This window comes from Schistocerca piceifrons, chromosome X (genome assembly GCF_021461385.2).
Source record: "Schistocerca piceifrons isolate TAMUIC-IGC-003096 chromosome X, iqSchPice1.1, whole genome shotgun sequence".
Lineage (NCBI taxonomy): Eukaryota > Metazoa > Arthropoda > Insecta > Orthoptera > Acrididae > Schistocerca > Schistocerca piceifrons.
The window spans coordinates 153,933,296-153,946,648 of record NC_060149.1 but is presented as its reverse complement, the minus strand read 5'-3'; the positions used below and the strand labels follow the sequence as shown (position 1 = coordinate 153,946,648).

General features: G+C 43.9%; 1 protein-coding gene across 2 annotated transcripts in view; it reads right to left on the bottom strand.

Moving 5' to 3' along the window:
• The window catches only part of LOC124722114 (organic cation transporter protein-like), a 199,027-nt gene that overhangs the window by 146,259 nt on the left and 39,415 nt on the right, over positions 1 to 13,353 (bottom strand). The window lies entirely within an intron of this gene.

Genomic DNA, 13,353 nt, shown 5'->3' with positions numbered 1-13,353 from the left:
GAAGAACGGAAAAACTCCTAGAAGCCGACCTCGAGGAAGATTAGTCTGGGTTCTGGAGAAAAGAAGGAACGTGCGAGGCTCTACTGTCCTACAATTTTTCTTAGCAGACAGACTGAAGAAATGCAGACCTATGTTTATAGTATTTGCAGATTTAGGGAAAGCTTTTGGCAATATTGAGACGATATTCTGAAGATAGCAGGGATAAAATGCAAGTAGCAAAAGCTTATTTACAATGAACCAGAGTGAGACTGGGCAAAAAACTTCAGTGCCGAACGAAGAAATACTTCAAAGATACTCAGGCTGGCGGACGTTTCCCGATATAAGCAGAAAACTGAAATACATACTGTATATAAAAATTACACCTTAGAATCTTTGGAAACGAATTGTTTTTTAGGTCTAGAAACCAAACCAAATTTGTAGATATCTTTCAGTGCAAACCACTAACGATTTTTTGTACCAATAATGCGAAACGCGAATGGTGATATAAAAAAGTGATTTCTAGTAGCCGAATGGACGGATTTAAATACCCTTAATAAAATGTTACATCTATTTACGTTGATAGCTGGATCTCCCTACGCTAAGTTTCGATCCTTTGCAATCTTCCAACACTTTGCAACATTTTTCGGTATTGCAACTATCCTATGTAAAATTGCCTCATCTGCGAAGCCACACCAAGCATCCAACTTTATCAACCCGATCTTTTATATCTATTGTGAACAATACAGCCCATGTTATACTTTTTTGTGTACTCCCAAAGTTCCTATGTCATCTAAATATTTTATCCCGCTGATAACGACGAGTCGAATTATATCTGTTGGGATGTCCTGAACTCAGACGCAAAGCTGGTCCGATGTTCCATAATCCCTGATCTTGTTCACTAAGTGACAGTGTAGAACTGTATCAAATGTTTCCGGGAAGCGAATGAGCACAGCACCAATCTGAGCTTCAATTTTATATCGCCCTATGGATCTTATGGACAATTATGGACCAACAGAGCGAGATGAGTTCATTGTGCTGATGAATGAAGTTGCTGCCATTAAGTAATGTAACGTTAATAACTGTGTTGAGAAAGGTACACTGAAACTAAAGTTCATGAATTTGACGAGTTCTTTGGCTTCTTTTCATACTCATAGCTACAGAACTACCTCTGTATCCTTTATGCTGTCTCGATATTTCAACAAACTCCATCGTGCACCTGAGGTGCTGATGTGAGTAGCACTGCAGGTGGAAAAATTCAGGTTTTGGTCTTGGTGGTTGCCACATCAGCGCTTCTGGACACTAACATTCACTTTTCTTGCTACACAAGAGAAAGCACAGCAGAGCGTACGTTTGCGCCAATTCGCTGCAACATTCGACCCTTACAGCTAGTGTTATATCGGAACAAACAAGATATTTAATGATGGGTCGACCACAGTTTCCAGTGCAGCGTACTGTTATCTGGTAAAGAAGGCGCCACCAGGAAACTTGCGACAATGTTTTCTATACTAACAGTTTAATAAAGTGACTTGATACAGCTGTCAGCAATTTGAAGAGTTGCATATTTGCCATCAGCTGTACAAATTTCTTCTGCATTTTCTACTAATTTCAGTTGTAGCGATCTATTTCAGAGGAAGGAAAAAATTTGTACGTGTGATGAATATGCAATTCAACTTTCCACCGGATAAACTGAAAACCACCAATCATAAAGTGTTTATAGAATAGCATACGACAGGTCATAATTTCGTTACCGGTACAAAATTGACTTCACTCGGATTAAACAGACCGATCATTAAAGTAGTAACACGAAGACTGACCTCTGTTGATAAACTTCTTATGCTCAGGCTTGATTCGATCAGATACGTGAGGTGATTTTCACACGCTCTACTTTCTTCATCGTTACTTAGCAGTGTCCAGCATGTTGCTGTTCCTACGCATAACTGATAACTGGGTCTTTTGTCATCTCCTCCTCCATTCTAATCACTGCCCGTAAAACAGACTGTCCAATTACCCACATCTGATCGAAAACCATATTGCATTCAAGAGCAGATTAAAGCTTTTCCTGTCATCAGTAGCGTAGTTACCCTATCAGCATGCACTAGCTGTCTTTCTCTTGTCGAACGGGGAACTAGTATGTCACGATGTCAACAAACTTCGAAGTTTCCTTTTTTCTTTCTCTCTATCTTTCTCTCTCCTCCTCCTCCGTCTCCACCTCCTCCCCCTCCTCCTCCTTTCTCATTTGCTTCTTATTCTTCTTCTTTTTCCATTATCTCTGCCAACTTTACCACATTATTTCACACTAGCCTCCGGATCAGATAACTTTTCTAGATTTAGTATTTTCTGTTCTTCCGCCATGCGTTTCTCCCATTCAATATGAATTTTATTTTTCAGTCATCATAATCAGCAGCAGCAGAAGTAGCAGTAGCAACAGCAGGAGCAGCATGAACCAGCTGTAAACAAAAGTCTGTAAGGATGCCTGCTTAGATGTAAGAGAAAGCCTGAAGTCCGTAGTCTTGCTAGGTAGAAGAAATACTTAAATAAATAAAATAATTCAATACACTGTGATATGGTACAAGCAGCGGTTTCAAAATACTGACTACAGAACAATGCAGGAAACATTTTCGTCTGTTAAGAAAACCGTATTACGTGGAAAATGGAACGTATTCAGCCCGTAGCCATGTGTAAAATATCTTTCAACGGTATCAGAGTTCTTGTGGACTTGACAAAGCAGATGATGAGCAGATGCTTGTATTAGTTTTTTGTTGCGTTGACAGCGACTGTCTCAACAGATGGTCCCTGCAGATCAAGTTTTACCCTACAAAAAACTAGGCGATAGTATAGAATTTCTAACCCTTTTCTACCAGCTCAGTATCTTGATAATAGCGCAAAGACTCCACACCGAGTCTGCGTTTGTGGAACAAACAATGACAAAATACAGGGAGGAGGAGATTAGAGTTTAGCGTCCCGTCGACAACGAGGTCACTAGAGACTGATCAGAAGCTCCGGTTATGGGAGGATGGAGAAGAAATTCGGCCACACCCGTTTCAAAGGTACCATCCCGACATTTGCTTGGAGCGATTTAGGGAAATTACTGAAAACTTAAATTAGGAGGGCCAGAGGATGATCTGAACCGTCGACCTCCCGAATGCTAGTCCAGTGTGTTGACCAGTGCACCACCTCACTCGCTGCACAAAATTCAGTCTCGAAGTATGTTACGACAATGACCAATAATGCTGTTAGTAGGCCTCATTCAACTACTATGAAATCTCTGGAGACTGTTCAGTTCGCATTCTGTTTCACGTATACATAAAAGTCGAAGCAGATGAGAAAGGAGGAGGAGGTGAAGGAGGAGGTGGAGGTGGAGGTGGAGGTGGAGACGGAGGAGGAGGAGAGAGAAAGAAAGAAAGAAAGAAAGAAAGAAAGTGACTGATATGAAGAAAACTGGGAGTTTGTTGACATCGTGTCATACTAGTTCCCCGTTCGACAAGAGGAAGAGCTGGTGCATGCTGACGGCAAGTCTTTCGGTCCAGATGGTATACCAATCAGGTTCCTCTCAGAGTACGCAGACACAATAGCGCCTTTCTTAGCAATCATATACAATCGCTCACTTGACGAAAGGTCTGTTCCTAAAGACTGGAAAGTAGCACATGTCACACCAATATTCACGAAAGGAAATAGGAGTAACCCACTGAATTACAGACCCATATCACTGACCTCAATTTGTAGTAGGATTCTGGAGCATATACTGTACTCGAACATTATGAATCACCTTGAAGAAAATGACTTATTGATACATAACCAACACGGATTCAGAAAATATCGTTCTTATGCAACACAGCTAGCTCTTTATTCCCATGAAGTAATGAGTGCTGTCGACAAGGGATCTCAGATCGATTCCATATTCCTAGATTTCCAGAAGGCTTTTGATACCATTCCTCAGAAGCGACTGTTAATCAAATTTCGTGCATATGGAGTATCGTCTCAGTTGTGTGACTGGATCCGTGATTTCCTCTCAGAGAGGTCACAGTTCACAGTGATAGACGGTATATCATCGAATAGAACAGAAATTATATCTGGCGTTCCGCAAGGTAGTGTCATAGGCCCTCTACTGCTCCTGATTTATATAAATGATCTAGGTGATAATCTGAGCAGCCCCCTCAGATTGTTTGCAGATGACGCTGTAATTTACAGTCTAGTAAAATCATCAGACGATCAATTCCAATTACAAAATCATTTAGAGAGAATTTCTGTATGGTGCGAAAAGTGGCAATTAGCACTAAACAAAGAAAAGTGAGAGGTCATCCACATGGGTACTAAAATAAATCCGATAAATTTTGGGTATACGATAAATCGCACCAATCTAAGAGCTGTCAATTCGACTAAATACCTAGGAATTACAATTACGATCAACTTAAATTGAAAAGACCACAAAGATAATATTGTGGGGAAAGCGAAACAAAGTCTGCGCTTTGTTGGTAGAATACTTAGAAGATGCGAAAAACCCACTAAAGAGACAGTCTACATTACACTTGTCCGTCCTCTGCTGGAATATTGCTGCGCGGTATGGGATCGTTACCAGGTAGGATTGACGGAGGACATCGAAAAAGTGCAAAGAAGGACAGCTCGTTTCGTGTTATCGCGCAATTGGGGTGAGAGTGTCACTGATATGATACGCGAGTTGGCGTGGCAGTCACTGAAACAAAGGCGGTTTTCTTTGCGGCGAGATCTATTTACGAAATTTCAGTCACCAACTTTCTCTTCCGAATGCGTAAATATTTTGTTGACACCCACCTGCGTAGGGAGAAATGATCATCATAAGAAAATAGGAGAAATCAGAGCTCGAACGGAAAGATTTAGGTGTTCCTTTTTCCCACGCGCCATTCGAGAGTAGGATGGTAGAGAAGTAGTATGAAAATGGTTCGATGAACTCTCTGCCAGGCACTTAAGTGTGAATTGCACAGTAACCATGTAGATTTAGATGTACCCTACTCTACTTAGACTGGATTAACTTGATAAAGTTTGAGTGACTTTCACTATGAAATCCACTGTCAGTTAAGGCTTTCAACTGATTTCTCAATATTTTCACAATTTTACAAGAAATAAGATCCGGACAGAGAGTTTACACTTTTCAAGTGTGTGGAAAGTTAGCTAGGTACACACAGATATTTCTGTATCCGTAGAATTATAGTGACTGATTATAATGCCCGTCATCAAGAATAACAATGTATTCAAATTCCTACCGCAAACGACTAGTACTTAAAACTGTTTATGTGTGAAGCTTGCATTGCCCGCTCCTCGTTGCAACTGTGTCAGCTTTCCAATTATGAACATATAATTCTCTTCCTTAGAACTAACATACCAGTTACTTATTTTTTCGTAAGGTTTTTTTCGCGGCTGTCGGACTACTTTTAAAGGTGTAGACTTTTTTTACATATAATTAAAAACACTGTAGTTGTGAATGAGCCTGTCCGCAGCTCGTGGTCGTGCTGTAGCGTTCTCGCTTCCCGCGCCCGGGTTCCCGGGTTCGATTCCCCGCGGGGTCAGGGATTTCCTCTGCCTCGTGATGACTGGGTGTTGTGTGGTGTCCTTAGGTTAGTTAGGTTTAACTAGTTCTAAGTTCTATGGGACTGATGACCATAGATGTTAAGTCCCATAGTGCTCAGAGCCATTTTCTTGTGAATGAGCCCTTAACGAGTAGCCTACAGGATCCCGGGAAAAAAACCGAGAACGCCTGGTACGTCATTCGGAAAGGCAAAGGTTATCAAGAAGGAATCGATACCCGGAAACGTAGGGATTGGGAGCTCTACGGTCGCAGGTTCGAATTCTGCCTCGGGCATGGATGTGTGTGATGTCCTTAGGTTAGTTAGGTTTAAGTAGTTCTAAGTTCTAGGGGACTGATGACCTCAGATGTTAAGTCCCATAGTACACAGAGCCTAAGCTTAACAACATTTCCTCGCATGCGCTACGTTCCTCCAGACAGCCCTTGTGCTCGTCCTACTACGGACCTTGTTTGGTCTGCCGGTGCAGTAATGTTGTTGACAACAGTGCGACATGTAAAAGTACACAGCTGCGGAAATGGCCGACATGGTGCTTGCATACGGCAAAGCGGATTGCAACAGGAGAGCTGCTGCAAGACTGTATGCGCAACAGTTTCCAAACAGACGTACACCACATCATTCCACGTTCGCCGCCATCGATAGAAGCCTCAGAGAAGACGGAAAGTTGCAAGTCGGCATTTTGTGCCTGAGGTGTGTCCATTGTACAGTGAAGTGTTAGCACTTGGTGCTTGGTACCTGCGAATACTATCCGCAGTCTACTGTTTGTCCTGCATTAGATGTCAAAACGCGATGTGTGTCGTCCACGTTCGGCTCGAACACAACAGCTGGAGGAGTTGCTGACAAGCTTCGATGAGGACCAAGACACCAGCACTCGGCAGCTGGCACAGGGGCTGGATTCGGGTGAAAGTGTCGGGCGGCGAGTTGTCCATGAACACCGGGTCCATCCACACCATCTACAGAAAGTCCAGGCATTACAGGAGAAGGACTACCCACTACAGGTAGTGTGCGAAGCAGTATTTACAACAATGTACTCCAGCTACAATTCCGTAGGTTGGTGCTATTGACGGATGAATGCACGCTTACTAGAGACGGCATATTAAACTTGCACAACATGCATGTTTGGGAGGACGAAAATCTGCGTGTCAAGATGATTCAAAATCACCAAAACAGTGTCGGTATTAGTATCTAGGCTGGGATATTTGGTGACAATACCATGGACCACAGGCCCTCTCTACTGTCAAACAGACTAACAGGACCGATCTACCTCACATTCATTAGAAATATTTTTCCTACTTTGTTGGATGTAGTGCCACTAAATGTTTAGGTGGACATGTTGCTGCAACGAGACGCAGCTCCAGCACACTATTATGTCGACGTGCGGAATCATCTCAACGTCGCATATCCCAAACGATGAATCGGTAGGGCTGAACCAGCTCTATGGCTAGGACAGTCGCCAAATCTGACACCTCTCGGCTATTTTCTGGGGAATAGTATGAGGAGTATGGTGAATTGCACACCTGTAACGTCAGTAGAGGACATTATTGCTCGAGTCCACGGAGCGACTGAAATACTTCAACGACAACAGCACGTATTGGCTCATGTACGTGAGGCTCAGCACCGCCGACTTAGGCTCTGCATTGACGCATGCGGTACGCAGTTCGATGCTCGTTTGTAATGTAGACAGCTCGACGTGCTACCCACATTGGGTTTAGTGATGTAATGTGAAACACACATCCATCTCAGACTTCGACGCTCTCCAGCGTCCAAGCCTTGCGTTTCTAGATCTACATCTACATGGATACTCTATAACATTTAAGTGCCTGGCAGAGGGTTCATCCAACCACCTTCACAGTTCTCTATTATTCCAATCTCGTATAGCGCGCGGGAAGATTGAACACCTATATCTTTCCGTACGAGCTCTGATTTCCCTTATTTTATCTTTGTGATCCTTCCTCCCTATGTAAGTCGGTGTGAATAAAATATTTTCGCATTCGGGGGAGAAAGTTGGTGATTGGAATTTCGTGAGAAGATTCAGTTGCAACGAAAAACGCCTTTCTTTTAATGATGTCCATCCCAAATCCTGTATCATTTCTGTATCACCGTTAGGGTTCGTTCTTGAAAACCGCTAAGTTTGCCGTGCCGTACAACATACTCAGTGTTGTCAGTGTTTTTTGGACACCCTGTATATTGCTCATTAACTTTATTTGAATCAATAAACAAAGGAGCACAACAGGGATCAGTAACCGAGGTCAAGAATGTAACAAAAATGATTCAACGTTATATTCCTAAACGGTACATCAGCGACGTGAGATTCAGCAGTGAAGTCTGGTGTATCTAAAAATATATTCGGTATATTCAGACATAGTTGCAATAGAAGACAATAAAAAAGAAGCTGAAAAACAAATAAGTCTGTCTAAGTGGGTTACAAAACAAATTAATTTCTAAGGTGAATGTGTGTAAAAATATGACTAGGTACTCAACTAAGGCAAAGTCTTTGAAGTGAACGTTCCAGCCGGCCGCGGTGGTCTTGCGGTTCTAGGCGCTGCAGTCCTGAACCGCGGGACTGCTACGGTCGCAGGTTCGAATCCTGCCGCGGGCATGGATGTGTGTGATGTCCTTAGGTTAGTTAGGTTTAAGTAGTTCTAAGTTCTAGGGGACTGATGACCTAAGATGTTAAGTCCCATAGTGCTCAGAGCCATTTGAACCATTTTTTGAACGTTCCAGTTACTACAGCCATTCATTCTAGCTAAATACCCAGGCACAATAATTTTTAATTTTTCAAAAGCACAGCCACAAATGATCGCTGTTTTGACACGTCGTTGAACTGTAATCTTCCTTTGATGTGAAAACCTCTATTCGCTCGTCGGTAGAACTTTGTGGTGATAAATTACCATCGGGTTTGAATCGCTAATAACTACGAAACTTATAACGCGTAAACAGAGCTTGAGCCCGCAATGAAAAGTTTACGTCTGTACGTGTTTGTCGCGCAATATTCCTTCTTGGCTACGACGTCGACGTAGCAGTGTAGGTGCATAAACAGTATTAGCTTTGTGTGAAGTCATAAACTGGTTTGGAGAGGAAAGCCGTTTCGCTAGGACATTCATTCGAGTGTGACTGGGAAGAGCGTACGGAGCACTGATAGGATCAAAACTGATACAATAAAAATATTCACCGAATATAAATGAAAATCGGTATCAAATTATGTAAGATGTCTCATATGACTCGTAAATGTGCTGGTAATTATAGAAAACACAAGTCAGAGGAAAGATCATGACGAAAGAAATCCTAAAAGCCTGAGAAGTCCAGTGCCAAGGAATGTGAAAGCTACGGCAGCGTCGGAAAGAAAATACAGAACGGCGCAAAGCTATTATGGAGCTGGCCCATTGGGCATACAGCGGCCAGCGTCAGTGCAGACTAGTGATCTATCAATAGTGAAACTATTATACTACTCTGTCTAACCATTGTATACACATCAAAAGAAGTTTTGCATCACCCCGGTTCCCAGAACAACTGAAGAGAGACGTTGACTGTTGATATTGTATCACAGACACAGTCCCTTTGACTGTTCAGAGATGTCGCTAAACCCGTCCAAAGATGTAAACAACCATGCATGAGCAGCGCCTATTAGACGAAGGGGGTCAGACAGCCAATCCCTTGCAGTAATTCCACGAGGAAGGGGGTACACGGCTCGTGTTGTCTGTAGTTCAAATGGTTCAAATGGCTCTGAGCACTATGGGACTTAACATCTTAGGTCATCAGTCCCCTAGAACTTAGAACTACTCAAACGTAATTAACCTAAAGACATCACACACATCCATGCCCGAGGCAGGATTCGAACCTGCGACCGTAGCAGTCGCGCGGTTCCGGACTGAAGCGCCTAGAACCGCTCGGTCACCGCGGCCGGCGTCTGTAGTTCAACCATGCCTAGACGGTCAATACCGCGGTTCGACAGTGTCTGCTTTGTTACTTTGTGCTAGGAAGAGCACTCAACAAGGGAAGTGTCCAGGCGTCTCGGAGCGCACCAAAGCGATGTTTTTGGGACATGGAGGAGATACAGAGAGACAGAGAGAGACAGTAACTGTCGATGACATGCCTCGCTCAGGCCGCCCAACGGCTACTGCAGCAGTAGATGACCGTACCTACGGATTATGGACCGAGCGAGGTGGCGCAGTGGTTAGCACACTGGACTCGCATTCGGGAGGACGACGGTTCAATCCCGTCTCCAGCCATCCTGATTTAGGTTTTCCGTGATTTCCCTAAATCGCTTCAGGCAAATGCCGGGATGGTTCCTTTGAAAGGGCACGGCCGATTTCCTTCCCAATCCTTCCCTAACCCGAGCATGAGCTCCGTCTCTAATGACCTCGTTGTCGACGGGACGTTAAACTCTAACCACCACCACGGATTATGGCTCGGACGAACCCTGACAGCAAAGCCATCGTGTTGAATAATGCCTTTCGTGCAGCCACAGGACGCCGTTTTACGACTCAAACTGTGCGCAATAGGCTGCATGATGAGCAACTTCACTTCCTCCGCCCGATAGTGCAACCATGTCGGCAGCATATTGGCGAGGCATTTGTCTTCATGGACGACAATTCGCACCCCTATCGTGCACATCTTCTGAATGACTTCCTTCGGGATAATCGCTCTACTAGAGTGGGCAGCATGTTCTCCAGACATGACCCCTATCGAACATGCCTGGGATAGATTGAAAAGGGCTGTTTATGGACGACGTGACCCACTAGCCACTCTGCGGGATCTACGCCGAATCGCCGTTGAGAAGTGGGACAATCTGGACCAACAGTGCCTTGATGAACTTGTGGATAGGATGCCACGAAGAATACAGGCATGCATCAATGGAAGAGGATGTGCTACTGGGTATTAGAGGTACCGATGTGTACAGCAACCTGGACCACCTCTGAAGGTCTCGCTGTACGGTGGTACAACATGCAATGTGTCGTTTTCATGAGCAATAAAAAGGGCGGAAATGACGTTCATGTTGATCTCTATTCCAATTTTCTGTACAGGTTTCGGACCTCTCGGAACCGAGGTGATGCAAAACTTGTTTTGATGATGTTTGTTTTAAACAGATCGATAGTTAAATTACATAGTAATATGAAACACTTTCTGTAACTATCCTGACGTTTTAAGGAAGAATCTGCGGTGCAGAAAGTAACTGCAGACACAGAATTTTTTTTAACTGAGTAAAGATACAACAACGGACAATGAAGTTAATTGCAGTCAATACCGGCTTAAATATTTCTGTTGCTATACTGATTTCATAGGTTAGTCTTTCTCTATAGCCCACGGACTGTGTCTAGGTACAACGCTGCGTCATAGTACATCGAACTTCATCACTCGTGCTATGCTCTAACCAGTAACCCGCATTTAACATGATCATCACAGTATGACCCAGCCTTGGGGCCTGAGTCATTTCATGAGCTATGGAAAACGACTATCCATTCGGTAAAAGTATAGTCACAGGGATATTTACGCTCTTTGCCCAACATGGGAACCAGGAACAAAATAAGAGCGAACTAGAAAATATTTTCTGACCTGTAGCCGCCATGCGGTTCTTCAAATCTTCTATTCCTAACTTTTTTCGAAACCGTTGCGATGATATTCTTCAGGAGCACTGCTCGTGAGCGATAGAGCACTGTTCATAATATTTTGTATATATAATACCGGCAACAAGAGTGATAACTGATCACTACAAGGACTGCATGCTCACTTGCGTACGTGGTTTATCTGCGCTGGCTGATACACGGAAGATAGGCGTCGTCCTGTGGGCAAACATTCGTACGGGAGAATGTAACAGCTTGCCTTACCATGCACATCTGAGGGCAGCAGTAATTCTCCTGCAGCTAACGTAGAGGTTCTCGCAAAAAAATCTGCGCTACACGGATATTCGAGAACGGCTATGAGACAGAAGTTCTATAATTCAGCAAACGTGCCATAGCAAAAATGGTTCAAATGGCTCTGAGCACTATGGGACTTAACTACAGTGGTCATGAATCCCCTAGAACGTAGAACTACTTAAACCTAACTAACCTAAGGACATCACACACATCCATGCCCGAGGCAGGATTCGAACCTGCGACCGTAGCGGTCGCGCGGTTCCAGACTGTAGCGCCTAGAACCGCTCGGCCACTCCGGCCGGCGGTGCCATAGCATTTGAACGTTATCAAATGTAATTGCTGAAAATATCATAGAACAAACTATACTGCAGTGACAAAAGCTATGAGATAGCGATATGCACATATACATATGGCAGTAGTATCGCATATACAAGATAGGAAACGGCAGTGCATTGGCGGAGCTGTCATTCCTAGTCAGGTAATTCGTGTGAAGCGGTGTCCGAAGTTACTATGGCCGCATGACGAGATTTAACAGACACTCAGATAGACGCAAGAGACATTAGATTTCGGAAATCCTTAGCGAATTCAATATTCCGAGATCCACAGTGAAAAGTTTGTGCCGAGAATACCCACTGTCAGGTATTAACTCTCACCACCAACAACGCAGTGGCCTACGGTCTCCACTTAACTACCGAGAGCAGCAGCGTTTGCTTATAGCTATCAGTGCAAGCAAACAAGCAACAATGCGTGAAAAAACCGCATAAATCAACGTGGGACGTACGACGAACGTATCCGTTAGGGCAGTGAGGCGAAATCTGGTGTTATGGGCGACGGCAGCAGACGACCGACTAGTGCCTTTGCTAACAGCACGACAGATGGAGCGCTTCTCCTGGGCTCGTGACCATATCGGTTGGACCCTAGATGACTGGAAAACAGTGACCTGGTCAGATGAGTCCCCATTTCAGTTGGTAAGAGCTGGTGGTAGAGTTCGAGCGTGGCGTAAACACCACGAAGCCACGTTCCCAAGTTGTCAACAAGGCACTGTGCAAGCTGGTAGTGGCTCCATAATGATGTGGGCTGTGTTTAGATGGAACTGATAAATAATGTACTGCAAATGGTTACGTTCGGCTACTTGGAGACTATTTGCAGACATTCAGGGACATCGTGTTGCCAAACAACGATGGGATTCTTATGGACGACAACGCGCCATGTCACTGGGCCACAATTGATCGCGATTGGCTTGGAGAACATTCTGGCCACCCAGATCGCCAGACATGAATCTCATCGAACATATATTAGACATAATTGAGAAGTCAGTTCTTGCAGCGCGACTGCTACGGTCGCAGGTTCGAATCCTGCCTCGGGCATGGATGTGTGTGATGTCCTTAGGTTAGTTAGGTTTAACTAGTTCTAAGTTCTAGGGGACTGATGACCTCAGATGTTAAGTCCCATAGTGCTCAGAGCCATTTGAACCATTTTCAGTTCGTGCACAAAATCCTGCACCGGCAACACTTTCACAATTATGGACTGTCACAGAGGCAGCATGGTTCAATATTTCTGTAGGGGCTTCCAACGACGTGAGTCCATGCCACGTCGAGTTTCTACACTACGCTGGGGAAAAGGAGATCCGTCACGATAATGAGGTATCACACGAATTTTGTCACCTCACTGAATGCTGACTGCAAAAATATGAAGTAGCAGTTTTCTTCTTGAAACGTAATACGGTTTACTCGTTGAGACCAAAACTATACCTCGGATACATTACTTATACAGACAGGCACACGTCGTCTAATTTATGATTTCTAATGTCTGTTTCTATGAAATCTTTGGATTCAGATAACGACTGACGAGAGGCACGTTTGTGTCTTCGACTGTAAATTACTGCCTCTATCAAAATATACCTGTCTGACATTATGATTGTACATCATATCTCCAATCTGTAGATAAGAAGAGTTTCTTTAAAT